Source organism: Ambystoma mexicanum, chromosome 5q, assembly GCF_040938575.1.
Source record: "Ambystoma mexicanum isolate Mex_15411 chromosome 5q, UKY_AmexF1_1, whole genome shotgun sequence".
In the NCBI taxonomy this organism is placed as follows: Eukaryota; Metazoa; Chordata; class Amphibia; order Caudata; family Ambystomatidae; genus Ambystoma; species Ambystoma mexicanum.
Window position 1 is genome coordinate 43,142,523 of NC_090933.1, and position 21,770 is coordinate 43,164,292.

Here is a 21,770-nt window from a genome sequence, read left to right on the forward strand (position 1 = left end):
TGCGGCGCAGGTCGTTCCCCCTCTTGGAGGGAGGGGTATAGAGGATTCAATATAAGATAGAGCTTCAGATGGGTTTTCAAAAAAGTGTGCCCTTTCTGCATGCTGAATTCTCATTTTGGCCGGGAGCATCAAGGCGTAAGTGATCTGCCGTGCTCTAAGGAGTTTCTTAACCGGTTCATAAGAGCGTCTGCTTGCCTGGACAGAGGCGGAGAAACCTGGGTATATATGTATACGGTTTCCCTCATATTGCAATGTACCGGCCTCCCTTGCCAACCGAAGGATTGTATCCCTGTCTCTGTAATTCAGGAGGCGAGCAATTATTGTACGTGGCGGGGCTCCTGGTTTGGGTACCGGTGCTTGAGTACGATGCGTCCTCTCCACAAGGAAATGTTCAGAGAGCGTTTCGGGCCCGAATAAGGATTTGAAAATTTCTTCCACACGTTTCTCCATTTGGCCCCTGCCGAAGGATTTCGCCACTCCGACCACGCGGACATTGTTCCTCCGTGACCTGGATTCGAGCTCCTCACATTTGCTCTGTAATTTGTTTGTGTCTTTGATGTAGGATATATCTCGACTGTGGTGGGCAATAGTATCTTCGTTCACACTTATCCTGTTCTCAGTCTCCGTGACATGTGCACTCTCCTTGTCTATTCTGGCTCTCAAGGAGCCGATCGTGGCAACTATTTCGTCAAGTTTAGTGTTCACTGCAAGGAATCCGTTCTGTACTAGTGCAGTCAATTTATCCTCTCTATCCATCACGTCTTGTTCGCCCCGGAGCACCCTCATCCGGATGTGTGTCCACTGTCACAGTGTGGCTAGCCGTGTTGGTAAACGTGCCCATAGGGCCCTTCTTCCTGCCAGCTGGGGTTTTGGATGCCCTGTTTGACTTGCTTAGCTCCCCCATGCTTACACTGAGTCGTGTGTGTATATTAGGTTTGTCACAGAAGCTCAGGAGGGTCTAAACCTCAGACCGTGGGCGAGGGCCAGCAGTACTGCCAGGCGCCACGGCCAGTATAGTAGCACCACAAGGTTTGACCAAGCTTGCAGGGTGTATAAAGAAAGGCCGCGTAGCAGCGGTATGGCGGCGAAGCACCACTTCAATCACCAGGGAGCTGAGCTCGCCGAGCTTCCCGGTGCGTCCCGATCGGCTTCACAGAGTATTTGCAGGCCTAAAGAGGTGGGCAGGGATAAGGAAGTCCACAGCCCTAAATTAGCAGATCTCGAGTGCCATTCCGGAGGATATTTCTGAATTGCGTCCCCCCCACATGAACAACGTCAAAAGAGCCCACTCCTGGGCGCCTCGCCCAGTTTGTATTATGCCGGGTGTGTAAGAGTCTGTGGGTCGTCCAGAATGCGGCAGTATGGCAGCGGTGTGCCGACCCTGGAACCCCCACACGTCAACACGGGGTGTAATCCTTCGGGTTGCTGTGTGTTTGCCAGACGATCCCATGCAATTTCTTGCAGGCGCGTCAGGCGTTACTGAGGAATCTGAACCTCTAATAAATCACAATGCGGGGGTGAAATGTCTGCCGGGCTTATCCAGCGCATAGAAGCCTTCATATGTTTAAACACGGCAAGGAGCCGTCGGGAGCCGCCTCCGCGGCAGGGCCGGCACACCGTGTCTCCCCCCCCCCCCTCGCTGGCCGCTTACTTGGTTGTCCAGCTCTGCTGCCTGCAGGTCTATGCGTGGCCGGGAGCTTCGATACTCCGCGATCAGGCGGAAGGAGGCGGTCGAGTATCAAGCAGGTCGGCGCCAAGGGCCAGGATAGAGCTGGGCCATCCACAGGAGAGACAGGCACCCCCAGATGCCACCTCGTGAAGACAGCGGGCCGGCTAACGGGGCCGGGCGAGAGCCGCCAGCATAGGCTCCGTCCACTCGCGGCCTGTAGAGCTCAGCAACCACGGCCGCCGGGTGAATTCTCCGGGTGCCGCGCGTCGGCACGACACCGCCGCTCACGTCGGCAGGTCTGTTAACAGCCAGATCTCAGCAGTCCAGTACCGAAGCGGGCTCAGATTTTCACAAGTTGTGGATGAGTTCACCAGCAACCGCTCCAGTAGGTTTTATCCCTCTAGACTGCCTATGAGCGGATCTTCAAGCACATGATCTTGAGGTGATGAAGGAGCAATGGGTTTAGGCTGCCATTTTCTACGTGCGCAACAGTGCACCCCCCCCCCCCCCCCGGTGGGCCATACATTTACCCTGAATCAAAGGAGAAGTGATTTGATATTTCGGGGAAGGACATTTCAAGAGATATAATTCTGCTTTATTTGTGAGCTTGGGAGTAAAGTTACCATTTTGAAGCACTGTTATTTGCCACATATTCTGCCAATCGTACCACCATAATTTGATTTTTGCCTTATTGGGGTTTTCTGTTAGTAAATCAGGTGAGATGTCTGCTGCAGTCATATATTCTTTTGCTATACACACCCAAGAACTCTTTCTTCGCCTGGGTCCTCCCTCTGGAACAGCCTCCCTGAAACTTGAGGAGAACCATCTCTGGTTCCGGAAGCACCTCAAAACCTTTCTCTTTGCTTCTGCTTTCTCTCCTCCTTTCCCATGCTAAACTCCTGGCTGAAGCTGAATCTGCACTGGTCACCTGGCCACCCTGTGACCTTGGGCCTAGGTCCCCGCTCCCGCTACCTGCACTCCTGAACTGCCCCCCTGGCAACCCCCATACTGACTGTATTCTGTATCCCTACAGTCCCCTACCAGCACTTTACACCTGATGTCTGCACTTGCCCCCAGCTGGCTGCACTTTTTTTATTTACTGCTCTTATTTATTGTTCTTATTATTATTTACTGTCAATCACATGTTCTGCACTGCCCCCGTCCCCTTCACTTGCACGATCTCAATGTCACTTGGCCTAGTAAGATCGTTATCTCTGTCTTCCCACTGTTCCCCCTCCCTTGCCTCGTCGCTTCTTGAAACACTTGTGTATAGGGGCGTTATAATGCCATATATCATATCAAGGCATTAATGATTTATCACAATTGGAGGTCATTCATTTGGCTATAATTGTAAGCAATTAATCTGTTTTTGGAGCTAGTAAGCATTTTCGGTATAATTTAACGTTTTCCAGATTACAATGATGTTAAGCGAAAAAAAAAAAAAGTATTATATTTTTTTGTGGATATGGCTTATGTATCACTATCAACCTTTCAAAGTTATTATAAAATTACAAATTATACATTTACTATCACATGCAAATACATGTACATTATTCAAATTTAACACAAATTAAAAGACCCAATTTATATTTAACATTCTCCATGGGAAGACCAAGTGGCAACATTAATATTTTCTTCCAGAATAATCTTTCTAACTTTGTCCAGTATTTCTTCCTCTTATACTGTCTAGATTCAGCGCCATATGCAACAGTTGGTGTCACTTTTTACTTTTTAGTATATTAAGACCCGATTATAGGAGAAGTTTATAGGAGAATTTCACAGATTTTGTATGTATTAATTTTGCTTGTGAGGTAGATGTTTAGTATTTTAGATTTCAGCTCCAGATGATAAGGTAGGTTGGCTAGATTGTTATTAGTATTAAACCCTAGATAACGATATTCACAGCTTGCCTCAAGAACAGTTTGATGAAGCCTCCATTTAAAACTTTGCTTTCTTTTATTTTTATTTGAGCATATGAGGATTTTTTTTTCTAGATTTATAGAGGGGTGATTCTTAGAGGCATAGTTTTGTAGGGCATGTAAAAGGTTTTGCAACCCATTTGGGTGTTTTCTTTTTTTTTTTTTTACAACAAGGCCAAGTCATCTGCATAATGGAGCCATGATAGCTGAGAAAAGCCCAATTTTCCGCGAATCTGACCATGCAGTCGTAGGAGTTTGGCCGATATCAGCTATGAAGACATTGAACAGGGTTGCGGCAAGTATGTAATCCTGCTTAAGACCCTTAGATGTTAAGATCGGTCTTGAAAGTTGGCCCTCTTGTGTTGCATCGATCCAAGTACGCTTATCTGACTAAAACTGGTTAATGAAAGATTGAATATATGTAGGACAATATATGCAGTATTTGTTTTACTAAAGGCAAAAACAAGGGGACCCCTTGTATGAAACCTCACTCAACTGTCAGAGGCAGACCATTAAATATTTGTACACAAAAGAGAAGGTTATATGATCAAATCTGCTGGCTTTCTCATCTCAAGGTGTGTGGTGTCGCTATAGCGTCCTCTCACCATTAGTCTTTGAAAAAATTGACTTGGTATACAATAAATTCATCAATTTAACAATTTTATTTTATTAGCCAGTAAAAAACTAAAAAACTTTCTTAAAAAAACCCACAAGACCCAAGATTTACCCACATGGTGGATATATCCAGAACCTCTGTGGCTCAATTACACACAATGAAGTACAAATAGCAACTTCACAAACATAAATGACGTTAACATACTATACACTCTAAAAAAAGTTTTCAAAACACATATCCCGACATGTTTTAGTTCTTCTTGGCTTAGGTTGCATGAACTTTCTTCAGGGGAAACCTTTACACAAAAGTTTTTAGTCACCACCATGCAATCCAGGCTTGAAAGAGGAGGGGATTCCAATTTCAATGTGTAGATTCCTACAAAGGACAACAACACACACCAACATCCGCTATAGTGAGCCACATTCTTTTAGTAACAATAGACAACTCAAAAAAGACCAAAATGGTGTATTGAGGATTGGGTACAATCACCATGGACCTGTCCTAAATAGCGAAAACTACATTACCTCCAGATAGGACTTGAGTAATGCTAGTGTCCAAGTACACACAGCGTTGCTTCAAACTCCATAAATCAAGTTTGCTCAATAAATTCACAAATGGCTAATGAATAGCTCATCTAGTTCGCAGATCTGTACATACATAAAAAAACAACCATGGAAACAAAACTAAGGTCGTATGGCATTAGGAACCAGTTTACAAAGTTCCAGCAACAGCAAATAATCCCTCTACAGGCTACAGCCCATCACCTCTATTTCACCACCGCTCGTGAGTAGTACCTCATTACTTCTTATCTGGTTGCTCCGTTCCAGAATGTTCAATGCTGTCTTGGTACGGCCTTCAACCAGGGCGCACATTCAATTTACGTGCTACAATCCAAACGGCAGCAAAAGGAAAACGTATTGCAAAGTATGAGTCAGCATGCTACAAAGTAAGCCCTATGTGTAAAATATCGCGTTGGTAATCAAGGATGGCACACCTCAAATTGGTGTGGATCGCTACAGCATTCCCACTCCCCTCTCCAAGCATACAATAATACAGCCACAGAATGTAATTACCTCTCTGGCAGGGAAGGAGAAAATCTACGAAACTCAAAGCATCACAGAAGCACGCCAAACAGCCGTCTATCTACGACCCGTAATGAAACGCGGTGCGACTTCCTATAGTAAACATAAAGGAAGGACTAAAATGTGAGCCGTATTAACAAATGCCATACGGAAGTATCCGAGGGTGTGTACAACTAAGGATACAGAGACCTCCAAAAATCCGAAAAAGAGGTTGACACCACAAATATTGTAAGCATACAGGCAAAAGATTTTCAGTGCAGCAATTTAGATGCAGTAAGTTAACCAACTACACAAAAAATATGCCTCATGATGCATATAGCGCTGCACCATCTTTGAATGGAGTAGAGGGCATATAGTATATATTTCACCTACTGGATTACATGGTGATGTTGTATACATATATACACATATATAAATACAATCGGTCCCTCAATCATTTTATCTCAAATACACAAAAAGAACATACATTGAAAGTTCTTATAGGCTGGACCACTGCACAAAAAATACAACACAAAGTGGGTTCTTCACCTAATGCACGATAGCACAAATGAGTGGAACAGCAAAGCACAATGTCGGTTCTTCACCTGGTGTATCAGGTCCAGAATTGTTTAAAACCCCAGCACCTTAACTCATACATAGATGATTTTGTAGGTAAAATCCATAGAATAGACTGATAACATAAGTACAGATGAAGTGCATATGATAACAAGTCATATCAACATGGTGCCACTCAAACTCCTCATTAAGTCCTCTAATGTGGCTCTGACATTTATAAATCATTTTTTGTTCAAAATTAAATAATCTCTGATCGGTATACTGTTCGTTAGTACCATGGATGATTTTTTTTAGGATAACCCATTTAAAGTCTTCATGAGTGTGCTTCATTTCCACAAAATATTTCACCATTGGAGCTGATATCACCTGATTCTTAATACAGCTTCGATATTCAACCATACGCATCTGACATTTCCTATTAGTTTTGCCTATATACTGTAACCCACATGGGCAAGTTATTGAAACACCACGTTCTCCGTATTTCAATTTGTCATTTCATTCAGTGTCCACGTCAAGGTGGCGTTCAACCTGATCTGTTTTGTTTCTTTCGTGAACCCACACATCACACATTGGCCACAAGGGACCTTAACAGCTGGTAAACCCCACAAGGTAGTCTGTCTGGGTCTAGATATTTGTTTGTCAGATATATCGTTTCTGACAAGTGTGTTTCTTATGTTTGGACTCTTCCTAAAGGCCCCCAAAGGAGGTGGAATAGACTTATCATTGTACACTTTTTTCCAAGCTTTCTTTACAATTCCCTTCATTTTATACGATAGATTGGAAAATGTGTTAACAAAGACAATACCAGTTTTTCTATCGCCTCTTTTCTTCTTCTCTAAAAGTGCCTCTTGATTATTGTTGAACGCCCTCTTGGACGATTGCTTAATCAAGCTGACCGGATAGCGTTTACTAAGAAGCTTGTTAGAGAGAATATTGGCCAGGTCACACAAGTCCTGCTTAAGACTACTATTTCTCTTTAGCCTAAGGAATTGGCCAAAAGGGAGGTTCGTTCTGATATGTTTGGCATGGTGACTCGTGTAATGTAAGAGAGCTTTCTTATCCGTGTTCTTACTGTATGGTTTCACTTTTAAGGACCCCATGTGGTGAAAAATGATAATGTCCCAAAAATTAATTTCTTGCTCATTAATCTCTTTGGTAAATTTCAGAAACGGATTTCGCGAGTTCAACCACTCCACAAACATATTGCCTCCTCCACAGAGCCATGCCAGAGTATGAAAATGTCATATATGTAACACAGCCACTTTCGTAGATGGTTTCTAAATGGGTTAGTGTCTGCATACACAAACATTTTTTTCAAAGTATTCTACGTACAAATTTGCTAAATTGGGAGCCATAGCAGCACCTATCGCGATGCCCCCTGTTTGTTGCTAAAAACTGCCCTGAAATTGAAAAAAGTTTTTTGTAAGGGCAAACTCTGCACACCATATAATGAAACAGTTACTGACTGGATGACCATCCTCTCTGCTTTTGAAGATTTCTTCAATTACTGACAAAGTAGCTCTCTGGGGAATCACAGTATAGAGTGATTGAATGTCCAAACTAATCAACAGAGATTCGCCAGATGCAAACGGTAAATTCTCAATCTTGTTTATGGCATCTGTTGTGTCCCTTAGGTAGCTGGTCATTTTCAGGACAAATGATCTCAGGTAATAATCCACATTATTACCATATATGCTATATGCCCTCTACTCCATTCCAAGATGGCGCACTGCTATAGGCATCATGAGGCAATTACCTTTCGTGTACGTGGTTAACTTACTGCATCTAAGTTGCTGCACTATCTGAAAATCTTTTGCCTGTACGCTTAAAATATTTGTGGTGTCAACCTCTTTTTTTGGACGTTTGGTGGTCTCTTTATCCTTAGGTGTATACGCCCTCGGATACTTCCGTATGGCATTTGTAAATATGGCTCACATGTTAGTCCTTCCTTTATGTTTACTGTTGGAAGTCGCACCGCGTTTCATTACGGGTCATAGTTAGACGGCTGTTTGGTGTGCTTCTGTGATGCTTGAGTTTCGTAGATTTTCTCCTTCCCTGCCAGAGAGGTAATTACATTCTGTGGCTGTATTATTGAATGTTTGGAGAGGGGAGTGGGAATGCTGTAGCGATCCATACCAACTTGAGGTGTGCCATCCTTGATTACCAACGCAATATTGTACACTTTGTAGCATGCTGACTCATACTTTTCAATACGTTTTCCTTTTGCTGCCGTTTGGATTGTAGTGCGTAAATTGAATGTGCACCCTGGTTGAAGGCTGCATCAAGACCGCATTGAACATTCTGGAACGGTGCGATCAGATAAGAAGTAATGAGGTACTACTCACGAGTGGTGGTGAAATAGAGGTGATGGGCTGTAGCCTGTAGAGGGATGTATTTACTGTTGCTGGAACTTTGGAAACTGGTTCCTAATGCCATACGACCTTGGTTTTGTTTCCATGGTAGTTTTTTTTTATGTCTGTACAGATCCGCGAACTAGATGAGCTATTCATTAGCCATTTGTGAATTTATTGAGCAAACTTGATTTGTGGACTTTGAAGCTACGTTGTGTGTACTTGGACACTAGCATTACTCAAGTCCTATCTGGAGGTAATGTAGTTTTCGCTATTTAGGACAGCTCCATGGTGATTTGTACCTAATCCTCAATACACCATTTTGGTGTTTTTTGTTACTTAAAGAATGTGGCTCACTATAGCTGATGTTGTTGTCCATTGTAGGAATCTCCACATTGAAATTGGAATCCCCTCCTTTTTCGACCCTGGATTGCATGGTGGTGACTAAACGTTTGTGTAAAGAAGGTTTCCCCTGAAGAAAGTTCATGCACCCTAAGCCATGACGAACTGAAACATGCCGGGATATGTGTTTTGAAAAATGACACTTTTTTAGAGTGTATAGTATGTTAAAGTCATTTATGTTTGTGAAGTTTCTATATGTACTTAATTGTGTGTAATTGAGCCGCAGAGGTTCTGGATATATCCACCATGTGGATAAATCTTGGGTCTTGTGGTTTTTTTAGAACTTTTTTAGTTTTTGTACTGGATAATGAAATAAAATTGTTAAATTGATAAAAATGTATTGTATACCAAGTCCATTTTTTCAGGACTAGGTGAGAGGACGCTATATAACACCAAACAGCTTTAGATGAGAAAGCCAGCAGATTTGATCATGTAACCTTCTCTTTTGTGGACAACATATGTAGGACATTTGACTTTTTCTAGTTTTTCGAATAAGGGTTCCCTTTGAGATGGAATCAAAGGCCATTTTAAAGTCAATAAAAGGCATGTATATGGTTTGCCTCATTGCTGTCCTCTATATTAAACTAGCGTTAATGCAAGCAATTTAACTGAGGTCCCTAGACCAGGAACAAATCATGTTTTGATATTTGTCCATTAATTGATTTTTCAGATACCCATTTTGTCAAGTCCTTCAGTAGCATCGGTCAAACATTTTCCTTGGGACATCCAGCAGTGCTATCGGCCGATAATTCTGGGACAGTTGTCGATCACCCTTTTTGATTTTATTATCATTTTGTGTTACATTTCAACAGTGAAACAATATCTCATCAATAACATAAATCTCCCATTCCAACAAAACAATCTCCCCCACCCCTCCCTATATCCCATCTCAAACCAAGGAACAATTGGAATTAGTCCACGCCATTTGGGCTTTCACAAAAGCAAGACCGCAACAAACCCTCTTTTCATCAGTCATTTGTAGGCTTCACTGAAGGGGGCCCATTCCATTTCCCTGACAGAGGCCATGTTGTGGAGTTGAGCTGTTAAATTTTCCATCTCGTAGTTCCAGTTCTTTGGCCTTTTTAGCCCACATTTGCTCCGTGGGGAGGGTTTCTGATTTTCACCCTATTGCGCTCGCTCTTGCAGCCAAGAGCAGAAAATGCACCATATGCGGTACCCTCTGCCATCGATTACCGCGCGCTTCCAGGCCAAAAAGAACCAATCTAGGATCACAATCTCTCAGGACCCCTTCCACTTTTCTGATCCAGCCCAGAACTTCCCTCCAATAGATTTGTGACTTGGTGCAAGACCACCATATGTGCCAATAATTTGCTTTTACATTACATCTCCTCCAGCACTTTGGGCTTGTCTGGGCAAACATCTTGGAAAGTCTTTTAGGGTCTAATTGCCATCTGTGCAGCAACTTCAACCTGTGCATTTTGAATTGCACTGAGATAGATGTCTTATGCGCTGCCGTGCACATTCGAGACCACAAGGCGTCCGAGATCGGCATCCCCATGTCTTTTTCCCATCTTTTTTTCAGACCCTCTACTTTAGTATTCTTTGCTTCCATCAAGGTTGCGTATAACCTGGATATAAGACCCTTCGTGTTGACCCATTCACTGAATATCTTTTCCATGGGGGTGAGATTCCTCTTCAGTTGTTCTTTCCATTTCCCCACCATCAGGACCCCTTTCAGTTGCAGAAATGTAAATACTTCCAGTGGGCCTGTTTGCAGGCCTGCCTCTAGCTCTTGTAACGAAATATACATCCTACCTGTTTTACCATTTGTCCACTTCTTATCAACCCCGCCTCATACCAACTTTGGAACCTTAATGGGACTCTTACGTCATCTCGGATCGGGGGAGCCCATATACAACTCATAGGCGACGGCCACGTTGTGAGCCGTTTCATTTCCCTCTTATTCCACCAAAGCCTCGGAAGGGTACCCATAGCAAAATGGTTAATGATGCTGCTCGGGGAAATACATTTTTGGCGCCTACAACCACTCCCCCAGCGAAACTGGTCTCATTCTATAATTTTCAATCTCCACCCATTGTGTTTGGTTCTCCTCTCTCAAATGGGGCACTAGCGCCCTGAACTGGGAGGCTCGATAGTACTCATGCATGTCAGCCAGGCCCACTCCCCCTTTCTCTTTCGGCTTGGCCTGGACTCCATATGCTATTCTTTGTTTTTTTGCCCTGCCAGACAAAACTATTAATCATCCCCTTTATTTCCACAAAATGCCATTTCGGTATAGTAATAGGAAGCATTTGGTAAAGATAGAGTAGTTTCGGGTGCACCGCCATCTTTAAGACATTAACTCGACCCAGCCACGACATGGTTAAAGGCATCCACTTTCCCATTTCCTTCTTTACTTCCCTCACCAGCTGTGGAAAATTAGCATCATAGAGTCCCTTTGTGGTTCTCGCGATATTAATTCCCACATACCTAAGAGTCTTATAATTTATTGGGATTCCCCCTATTAACAGATTGCTACTTCATTACCCTTGTTTTTGTATAAAAAAAGTGGATTTATCCACGCTCACTTTAAGACCAGACCATTTCCCAAATTCCTGAATAACTTCAATGACATTTGGAGTGTCTTCATGCGAATGCACCAAATAAAGTAATGTATCATCGGCAAACATTGCCAGTTGGTATTCATTTGCCCCCCACCCTTATCCCTCTAATAGTCTGATTTCCCCTTATTATTTCCAAGGGCCTCTATGTAAAGTGCATATAAGAGAGGCGACATGGGACATCCCTGCCTCGTCCCTCTCGTCATACGTATCTCTTCTGATGTCTGACTATTAACCACAACCCTCCCCCTCGGAAACCTATATAATGCCTGGAACCCCTTTAGGAATGTCTCCCCGAATCCCATGTCCCTCATTACCACCCACAGGAAGCTCCATTCCACGTGATAGAACGCCTTTTCGGAATCCATACTTGGGAGTGCCTGGTCACCCTCCTCACCCATCGTATATTCCATTATATCTAGGATCTTTCGCATTGCGTCTGCTCCCTGCCTACCCTTTATGAAACCAACCTGGTCTGGGTGGACCAGTCGTGGCATAATGTTTTCCATTCGTGAGGCCAATACCCTTGTATACATTTTAGCATCCGTGTTGAGGAGCGATATCGCCCTATACGACTTACATGATGTGGGGTCCTTCCCTTCCTTTGGGATAACTAGTATCCGTGCTTTAGAAAATGATTGCGGCGCGACGCCCTTCTCCTGTATGGTGTTAAATAGATTTGCTAGATGTGGAGCCAGGATATCCCCAAAGTGTTTGTAGAATCTCATGCCATAACCATCCTCCCCTGGCGCCCCCCTGGTGGTAATCTCTTTATGGCCTCGAGAACCTCCTCTGGAGTTATGTCCGATTCCAAACGGGCTCGCTCAGACTCCAGTAGCCGAGCCAGACCTGCCTTTGCCATATAATCCCCCATTTCCTTATCTCCCCTGCTCCGTCTCAGACATATAGAGTATAGAGTTTCATAATATTTGGAAAATTGGTTCGCTATTTCTTTTGATGCTCTAGTTAATCCTCCCTCCTCCATTTGACATTTGAAGGCCTTCCACCCGCCTCTCCGCTCTTTGTGCCCGAAGCCTGGAAGCAAGCATCCTATGCGCTATATCCCCTTTCTTGTAAAATTTTTGTTTTAGAAATTTCAACTTTCTTATTACCTCCCCATTTCCCAATTTTTTCAACTCTTCCCGTTTTTCATTAAGGGCCCGTAGGTGGTCTTTATGATATGACCTTTGGGCGTGCAGTTTCTTCTCAAGCGCCATTATTTCCCCTTTCAGCCTCTCTTCAATCGTTTAACGTTCCCTTTTTTGCCTCGCTCCTTCCCTTATGAGGTGGCCTCTCCAGACAGCTTTGCCTGCTTCCCATACCGTGGTTGTGTCCAATTCACCATTATTATTAATTTGGAAGTACTCCTCTATCGCTCCCCTTAATTCCCTATCGTAGAGCTTATCCAGCCATAAGGACTCATTGCCCTTCCATTTGGTTTTCCTGTGGCCCATCCCCTCAACCTCTGTTTGCCACGACCATTTCATGGTCCGTCCATCCCACTGGGCGAATACTCGCCTTCTGTACAGTGGCTCTCTGCTCTTTATTTACCAACAGGTAATCAATTTGCGTGAAAGTCTCATGGACCTCTGATTTGAAGGTATAACCCCTTTCCCCTGGGTTGCATTCTCTCCAGATGTCAACCAACCTCTCTTCCTGTAAGGTGGCTGCAAACCTATTGGTCTCCCCCCCCGTTGGACTCCTTTAATTTGGATCTTTGTCTGCTGTCTATCCATTAATGGGTCCGCCCAGGTATTAAAATCCCCCCCCCCCCTATCACCACCAGGTTCTCCTCACTCCCTCCCAATGCTGCCGGGGCCACCTCATTGAACGCCCCTGGCCCTGATTAGGAGTATATACTCCCAACGCAATTCGTCTTCCTTCCCACTCCCCCCCCCCCCCTGAGTATTATCCTTCTGCCCTCTGGTGATCGCTCCGCCGTCATATTTTTCATCCTGAGTCGTTTACTTAGAGTATTCCCACTCCCCCCCTTTTTCTGGCACCCTGACATCCAGAATATTTGACCCACTCCTCTGCCCCTTATAGGCCTCTCCTCCCCCGCCTTGAGTCTGGTTTCCTGAATAAAGAGGACATCCAATTCTGCCCTAGCAAATTCCTTGCTCACAAGGGACCTCTTGGCCGGGAATTGAGTCCCCTTACATTAAGGGTGCCCACCTTCAATACCGACCTCCCCCCTTTCTGATCCACCTGTTGTGACATCCCTATGTCGGATCCCATTGCATCTTGTTGCTTTCCTTAATTCCACCCCGTAATTGGCTCAGGCTCATAGCCTTTCATATTCTGCTTACTCCCTCCCCCCCCTCATCCCCTTTTAGACCCCCAACAACAAACTGGAAACACCAAGTGAACCAGAAAAACGGAACCACAGCCAGAATAGGCTGTGTTAGGTCCCTCCTTGGAGACGCCCTCTCCAACTTGAGGGCCATCAGGGATTCTTAGCCGCATTCCTAACAGGAAGCCTTAATTTACCTTGCCTACCCATTTCACGCTTTCCTTCAGGTTTTCCTCCCTTGTCCCTCCACTTGTGAGCTTGAAGCTTCCTGCGGTCCCATTGGACCTTGTATGTCCATTGTCTTCTCAGCCCCTTTAGGACCCGGCTGGCCTCCTCAGCAGTGGTGATCCTGTAGTCCTCTCCTCGATACTCAAAGTGAGGTGAAACGGGTATCCCCATCTGTATCTGATTTTCTGTTCTGTGAGCCATATGGTGAGCGGTCTACAGGCCCTCCTCCTCGCCAGGGTCATGCTTGAGAGATCCCGATATATCTTAATTTTGGATCCTTGATATTCAATTTCCTGTCTTTGTTTGGCTCTAGTCAAAATTTCAGTCTTCTCCTTGTAGCTCAAGAATGAATATATCGTGGGCCACTTCCAAATGCTCTTCCCCCTCTATGGGCCCTTTCCACTGCTACCGACTTTCCTCCTTCGTCTTCATATAAAAGGTTGATAATATCCTGTACCTTGCGCTCCACTTGTTGTTGGGTTATCCCATCCTTTTCTGCCAGACCCAAAATCTGTAGATTCGATCTCCGTTCCCTGTTTTCCAAGTCGTCCATTTTCAATGTGATTTCCTCCTCTTGCAGCTCAATGTCCGTCATTCTCGCAGTGAGTTTCATTTCTATTAGATCGACATTCGCTTGGTTGTTCTCAAGAATTTCAACTTTTCCTTCAATACGATCCACTTTCCCCCTTATTTCGGATATGGAGGTCTGAATATCTGACCGTAGGGCTTTTATTTCCGTCAAAATTCCTGCAATGTCTTCCTTTGTTTCAGCCATGCTCTTAGCTGCTGGTTCCGCTAGATGCAATATTGAAGCAGCTGGCTGCTCTCTTCTGTATTTTTGCAGCCTCTGTACCCCCTCCCCATGTGGGCTTTGCATATATTTGTCTCTCTTTTCCTTCTATCTCTCACTAATAGGCTGCACGCCTTCTTATCCTGCGCTCTTGCCCTAAGACCTCTCGTGTTCTGTCTGTTTTTCACTCTTGGCCAGGACTTCCCAAGCGCTCTCTGCCGTAGTTGGTTCAAACACCAAGCTTATTTACAGCCACCTTGGAGCTTAACTGGCCCCAACCTCTTCGCTTTACTGCGCTCTGGGCCAGATCCTGGCAGCTCCTCACTATTTCAGACTTGGATTGATCCTTCTCAGTATAGCCTCGGGTGTGCCGGAGCCCATTTATCTTTCCTCCCCAAATTTGGCACCAGCCCTTTCTCCTCACGCATTACTTCTCCTGCCCTTGTTGTCTGTGTCTCTCTCCCCTTTTCATGCACTGGGCCCTGTCCTGTCCACCAGCAGGTTCCCTTAATGTCTTATCGCCTCTGGTAACCCCTGCTGCCCCCTCCTCTTTAAAAAAAAAAAAAAATGTAAAACTTTTTTTTTTTAGTTGGCAGAGGCATATAGCATACACATACATCAGGGCAGCCAGTGAAGTTGATGCATATATAAATGAATACAGTGGTATAAAAAGACAATGATAAGACAGCAGGTGGGTAATGAGGTATCACGTTGTATCACAATGCTTCAGCACATTAATGAGAGGTCTGGGAGGAATTATCCACGGAGAAGGTCTCGTCCAGGCTATGCAGGTAACTGTTGAAGGCAGTCCCTTTTCTGCACATGCAGTCAGCCTGGCTTGTCCTCGCCATTAGCAGTTATTCGGTAAAGTATTTGTTTTTTCACCCCAATCTCGGCTGCTAACATTGAGGGCAGCGTTGCTGCCTGCTGGCCACCTTCATTAAAAGTGGCAGGAAACCCACAGTGCGACTACCCATGTTGGGTCCTCCATTTCTGCAGAAACGGCACTGACAGAATCACGAACTGGGACCTATCCCACCTATTTCCTTACTGTATAAGGAGAATCTCTGTAACCATAGGCATACAGGATTTTTGATGCCAGAACTTTCTATCCTGGGGAATTGTATTGACTATACTCTGCCAGCATCCTAACAGAGTGCCAGAAATGGTTTGCCACAAGGTACTGTGTTGCCATCGTTATAACTAGTTAAAGACTGTGCTGAGGATGTTGGTGGACAGAAAGGTGAAGAGATGGATGTAAAGATTTACAAATTGCTCAAAAATCAAGCAATAATTAAGGGTGGAGGCCATCCCACATGCCGAGACAGATAGAGAGCTTGTGCCTTTTAACAATCTCTGTTTTGGAGTGTACACATGAGCCCATCTCCGACCTTCCTGTAAAGGCTGCAAACGAGTAGGTCGAAGAAGACTGGACCACATTTCCGCCAGAACAGGCTATCATCTAGAAATTGGGGCCCAGTACAGAATGGAATAAGATACCAATGGAGGAAACGCAACATTTGAATCAACAAGGAGACCGATCGAGAAGTTTCTTCACAACGCCGGTTTAAATCCACGCCTGGTTCTATCTGGTTCTAATCTAGAGGAATATGTTTGCCATAGAGCAAAGAGGACCCTCCTTCCCTACAGGGATAATTATAGATTGCTAATTTTGGGGGTAGCTTCACACGGGACACATTAGCCATGTTAGAGTTCCCTTCTATGTTTTTTTCTTCAAGTCTGCCTTTGCCAGCCTCTAGCAGCCTTTGCCAGCCTCTAGCGGCCTTTGACTGTGTATGCCTTTGCCAACCCCTAGCGGTCTCTAAATGTTTTTGATCCTTGCCAGCCCCTAGTGGCCTTTGACTGCTCCATTGATACTATACTAGTGGACTTGCCCAACTAGTCCTGCACAAGCACTGTACAGCATTTGTTTACAAATGCATTCCTCAGCTACCCACCTTGCAGCCACCCACCTTATAGCGCCTACACCTCTCCTCCATTTTCCTCATTTTTCTCTCTGTCTCTGTCTATCTGGGCCACCCGCATCTTGCTCCCTGCACACCCAGACCTTACACCACCACCAAACATCATGCAATCTGCTTCATACACAACACTACACAACATACTTAACCACTGCATCTCTAACCAGCCTGGACACCTCCTTAGGCGTTACAGACTAAGAACCCGTACTAAACCACCCTTCTCGCTCCGCAGCTCTCCACCATCCACTCGCAGCAGGAACCACAAGCCTAGCTCTCGCATCCACACAACATTCTCATACACACACACACCCACCTGTCCACGCACACATCCCCCATCACCCTGCGCCCAAACCTACACCCCAACCTCCCTCCCTCACTCATATGTGCGCCCACCACCTCGCCGACCCCGATCACCAGCGCTCATGATCCATCACCAGCCAATCTTGTCCTAAAATGCGCACTCATTAATGCACGCTCCACCATGCCAATGCTATTGAGATCAATGACCTCATCATTACCTACAAACTAGACATACTAGCCATATCCGAAACATGGCTGCATGAAGCATCCAACCCATCCATACACCTCGCCCTCCCTCAGGATTACACCATCCTTGGACAGGACAGCAAAACCTCTAAAGGTGGGGGCGTTGCCCTGATCTATAAGAATTCCCTTGCCATTAGGCTGTGTAACCAACAGACAACAATGCTGACCTTCTCTCTGCTAAACTAGCTCTCACCCCTAACTGCACCATTAACCTCAGAGTCACATACAGACCACCAGGCTCTCCCCCAGACTACCAAAAGCAAGTCCTCCAAATCTTAGCAGCAACCTGAGAAGCTCCACTAAAACCATTCTACTTGGCAACCTTAACCTTGGTTTAGATGACCCCAAGGATAAGGCTGCCGCACACTTAGCCAAGGATCTCTCCCACATGGGGTTCGAACACAAAATCGCCAGACCAACTCACTGCAAAGGTCGGACCATCGACTGGTTAGCAGATCATAACTACGCATCGACCATCACCTCCATCTCAGCCCTCTCTTGGACGGATCGCCATCTCCAATTTTCCATTCCAACCACACCCACTCGTAAAACCCTTACTCATGCCCCCCTGCTAAAGTCAGAAGCTCCAAAAAACTCACTTAACACCCAACCAATCCTCTCTCAACAAGTTCAAAGAAATCTCACGGACCTACAAAAATGCCATATTCAAAGCCAAATCCGAATCCTATAATCAATGAATTACCAAATCTAGCTCCAAATCTAGAGAAATATTCTCTATATTCCAAGAACTCACTTCACTACTCCCGAGTCCAGCGCTGATGAAATCATCAAGGATGAAGCATGGTGCACAGGCATCCAGACAGCCCTCCTAAACAAAGTTAAAACGCTCCAAGACAAACTAGCATCCCAACGTAAAGCACTCAACAACCTCCCCATGCCCCCCTCAGTCCCCCCTCACAACCCTCGCCCGCAAATACCTCTCTTTGCCTTTAGAGAAGTCACAGAGCTAGAAGTCTCCGCCCTACTCAAAAATATCAAACCTTCTACATGCAAAGGGGATATATGCCCACCCACTATCATCAAAGAGTGTACAGAAGCACTCACCCCTATCATCACAGCTTTCATCAATGCCTCTTTCTCCTCCGGAACAGTACCTCAATGCCTAAAAGAAGCCTGGGTTTGCCCGCTCCTAAAAAAATAAATAAAAAAACCCTCTCTAGATCCCACCTCCCCTAACAACTATCGCCCCATCACCACCATCCCCTTCCTCCTCAAAATCCTAGATAAAGCCGCCCATATCCAAATCCAGCAATCCCTCGAAACCCATGCTATTCTAGGCAGAAGACAATCTGGATTCCGCAAAGGCCATGGGAACGAAACTGCCCTCCTAGATTTAAAGAATCAAATTACAAAAATAATGGACACAGGCAAACCTGCTCTCCTCCTACTACTTGATCTCTCCCCAGCATTTGACCTAGTCGACCATGGCATCCTCACATCTCACCTATTCAATGCAGCTAACTTCTCTCACAAAGCAACTACTTGGATCACATCATTTCTAGAAGGCAGAGGCATGAAAGTGTACTTTGACCAGGCCAACGCTCCCCCTACCACCATAAGCTGTGGAGTCCCACAAGGGTCATGCACTGCACCCAACCGCTACAACCTCTTCACTAAACCCCTCTTTGACTTACTGGACTCTCTCGGCATAGCCTACACAAACTATGCCGATGACGCACAAGTTCTCCTCCCTCTCAGTGGAGACTATGTCCAAGACACAGAAGCTCTCCTCAACATCTACACCACGATCCAAACCTGCATGGCTATTAATGGTCTTTGCCTTAACGGCGACAAAACAGAGATCATCATCCTGGCCCCCAGCGAAACTCTTATCCAGGCTCAGCCAAGAATACTCACACATGACCATTGACAACATTAGCATACCTGTCTCCACTGCCGTGAAGACCCTAGGAGTCTACCTAGACGCTACACTCTCCATGGCAAGACAAGTCAGCACCATCTCTTCTTCATCCGCACTGACCACCAAACTCATATATGCCATAAAACCCTGCCTTACCACTCCTAACTGCCTCTCCATCGCTAGAGCCACCATAGGAGCCAGACTAGATTATTGCAACGCCCTTTTAGCCGGCACATCATTCAAAAATCTAAACAAGCTCCAAATAGTGCAAAACAATGCGCTCTGTGCTGCTCTACACGTCCCCAAATTTGACAATGTATTGCAGGCCCGAAGAAATGCTCACTGGCTCCCAGTCAAGGAAAGAATCAATTTCAAAATACTCACCCTCACACACAAATGCATCAATCACACTGTACCTTCCTATCTAACAGAAACCATAATCAGGAAATCTTCCCTCCGTCCTGCAAGAAGCCACCATGCCAACCAACTCCAAGTTCGTACCATAAGAAGAGCCAGAGCTGGAGGCATTGGCTTCGCACACATAGCACCCAAGCTCTGCAACAACCTCCCCAACTCTCTGAGCTGAACCCTCTCTGTACTCCTTTCGCAAATCCCTCAAAACCACTCTTTTTACATAATCTTTCCGCCCTCCCCCCACTGACATGAACTGTACCTTAACGTTTTGATGCCTGTACTGCCATCTTATGTAACTAAACATGCTAATGTAAAGCAAAATGCCTTGTAATCATTATCAACCTTCCTTTTGTAACCAGCCAATGTTTTATATGTAACAGCGCCACGATGCCCACGGGCTGTTGTGCGCTTTAAAAACATGAATAAATAAATAAGTCCAAATGTTTTTTGGGCGGAGACGAGCTGGGATCATACTAAGGAACTCCTCTTCACAATTACAGGACCAGGTGAGTAAGTTTAAACATTTCTGGAATGAGGGGGGAGAAGTGCTGTTCCAGTTCTGTAAAACACACTTCTTAGCCACTCTGCAGCTCACATTCAGAAATTTGGCCACACGTTTAGCCACCTCAGCCTGCCACACCCCAAACAAAACTCCCATCGGCTCCGGGTCAACAATAGTGTTACCGATTTCAGATAGTGTCTCCAGGATCTTGCCCCAGAATTCGGCCAGCTTCGGGCATTCCCAAAACGTGTGTAAATGGTCGGCGCCCTCCGTACCACAGCAAGGGCAGGGTTGTGGGTTGGTCCGAGCTAACCTGGAAATCCTGTGCGGGCTATAATGCAGCCTGTTTAACAATTTGTATTGTATGGTTTGGTAGCGGAAGTTTAGGGAAACTCTGGTGTGTGAGCACATCTTCTCCCACAGGTGGTCAGTGAGCTCCAACTCCAACTCGGTCGCCCAGTCATCACAGGCCCTGGAGGGTTGGGGCGGGGCACCCATCAGCAAAAGCTTGTACAGTGAAGAGACCTCCCCACGGGCGCCGCCCGAGTTAGCAATATAGGCAATCCCAGGGGACTCCGGGGGTTCATTGGGGAAGCCAGGCCAGGCAGTTGGAAGGCGGCACAGAGTCTATAGAATTGCAGAAGTTCCAGTGCTGAACCTGAGTTGCCCGGCCTCCACGTCTGTGTAGTTATGAACTGCTTGTCCGGGTAGAAATCCGTTAGGGCGAGATACCCCAGGGTCTCCCAATGACGCGCCAGGGCTGTGTCATGTGTGGGTTCCAGCCTGGGAAATCTCCAGGCGGGGAGCCACTTGTAGTATGGCTGCTGTTCGGCACACGTCTTGAATATTCAACCCCAAGCATGCACAGTTGTTTGGACCGGGTCAATGGGTGAGTCCGTCTCATACTGCTGGTGTAGTATTAATGACATTACGTTGGTGTCTGCTGCCGTCAGAATTTCCAACTTGACATGGGGGCGAGGAGGGGGCCCAGGATAACAATAAGAAGCGAATTGCGCCTGTGCCGCAAGCCAGTACCGGAGCATGTCAGGGGCGGTGAACCCCCCTCTATCGTAAGGGAGTATCATGTCAGACCATTTTTTGCGAACAGCGCCAGAATGCCATAAGAACTGTGCACACAACTTGTGCAGTCTTGTAAAGTATTTCTTCCCATGCCAGACAGGCACATTACTGAATATGTACAACAGCTTGGGGAGCAGTACCATCTTAATAAGTGAGTCTCCCGGCAATTGATAGTGGGAGGGAGCGCCATCGCGCCATTTTGGCTTCCGCTTGCTGTGCCGCGGCCAGGTAGTTGTCTGCTAACAATATATCTTTGGTCAGGGACACCTGGACCCCCAGGTACTTAATCCCATCAGAGGACCAGCGGAGCGGGTACTCAGTGGCAGGTTGTTGAGTGGAACTGGTGAGGGGAAAGAGCTCTGATTTAGTTTAATTTATAGTGAATCCGGAGTGTGTGCATATGCGAGTGATGCCACGTAAAATTGGATCGAGGTGAATATCTGGGTCTCTGATGAACAATAACGCATAGAGCGAAATAATTTCAGGAGTATCTTTCAGCCGTATCCCGTTGCGCGCCCTGACGTGGTCCGTCATTGGCTCTATCGCCAGGGCGAAAAGGATCCGGGAGAACGGGCAGCCCTGTCGGGTGCCACTGAAGAGTGGGATCAGGCCCGACGTCTGGGAGTTGACTCGGACTCTGGCCACTGGGGAAGTATATAATAACTTATCCAATCATGTTAGGCCCAATGCCCATAGTTTCCAGTACCAGCCACATGTACTTCCAAGACACCATATTGAATGCCTTCTGGGCATCAAGTGTGACCGCAACTGCATTCACGCCCTGATCAATCCGAGACATGACATTGAGCAGCCTTCTAATGTTATGGGATGTGGATCCCCCAGGTACGAAGCCTGATTGGTCGTCATGGACCATATA

The 21,770-nt window shown here is 45.7% G+C and overlaps 1 protein-coding gene across 3 annotated transcripts in view; it reads left to right on the forward strand.

Annotated features, from left to right (window-relative positions):
• MPPE1 (metallophosphoesterase 1) overlaps positions 1–21,770 on the forward strand; it is a 699,480-nt gene that overhangs the window by 6,592 nt on the left and 671,118 nt on the right. The window lies entirely within an intron of this gene.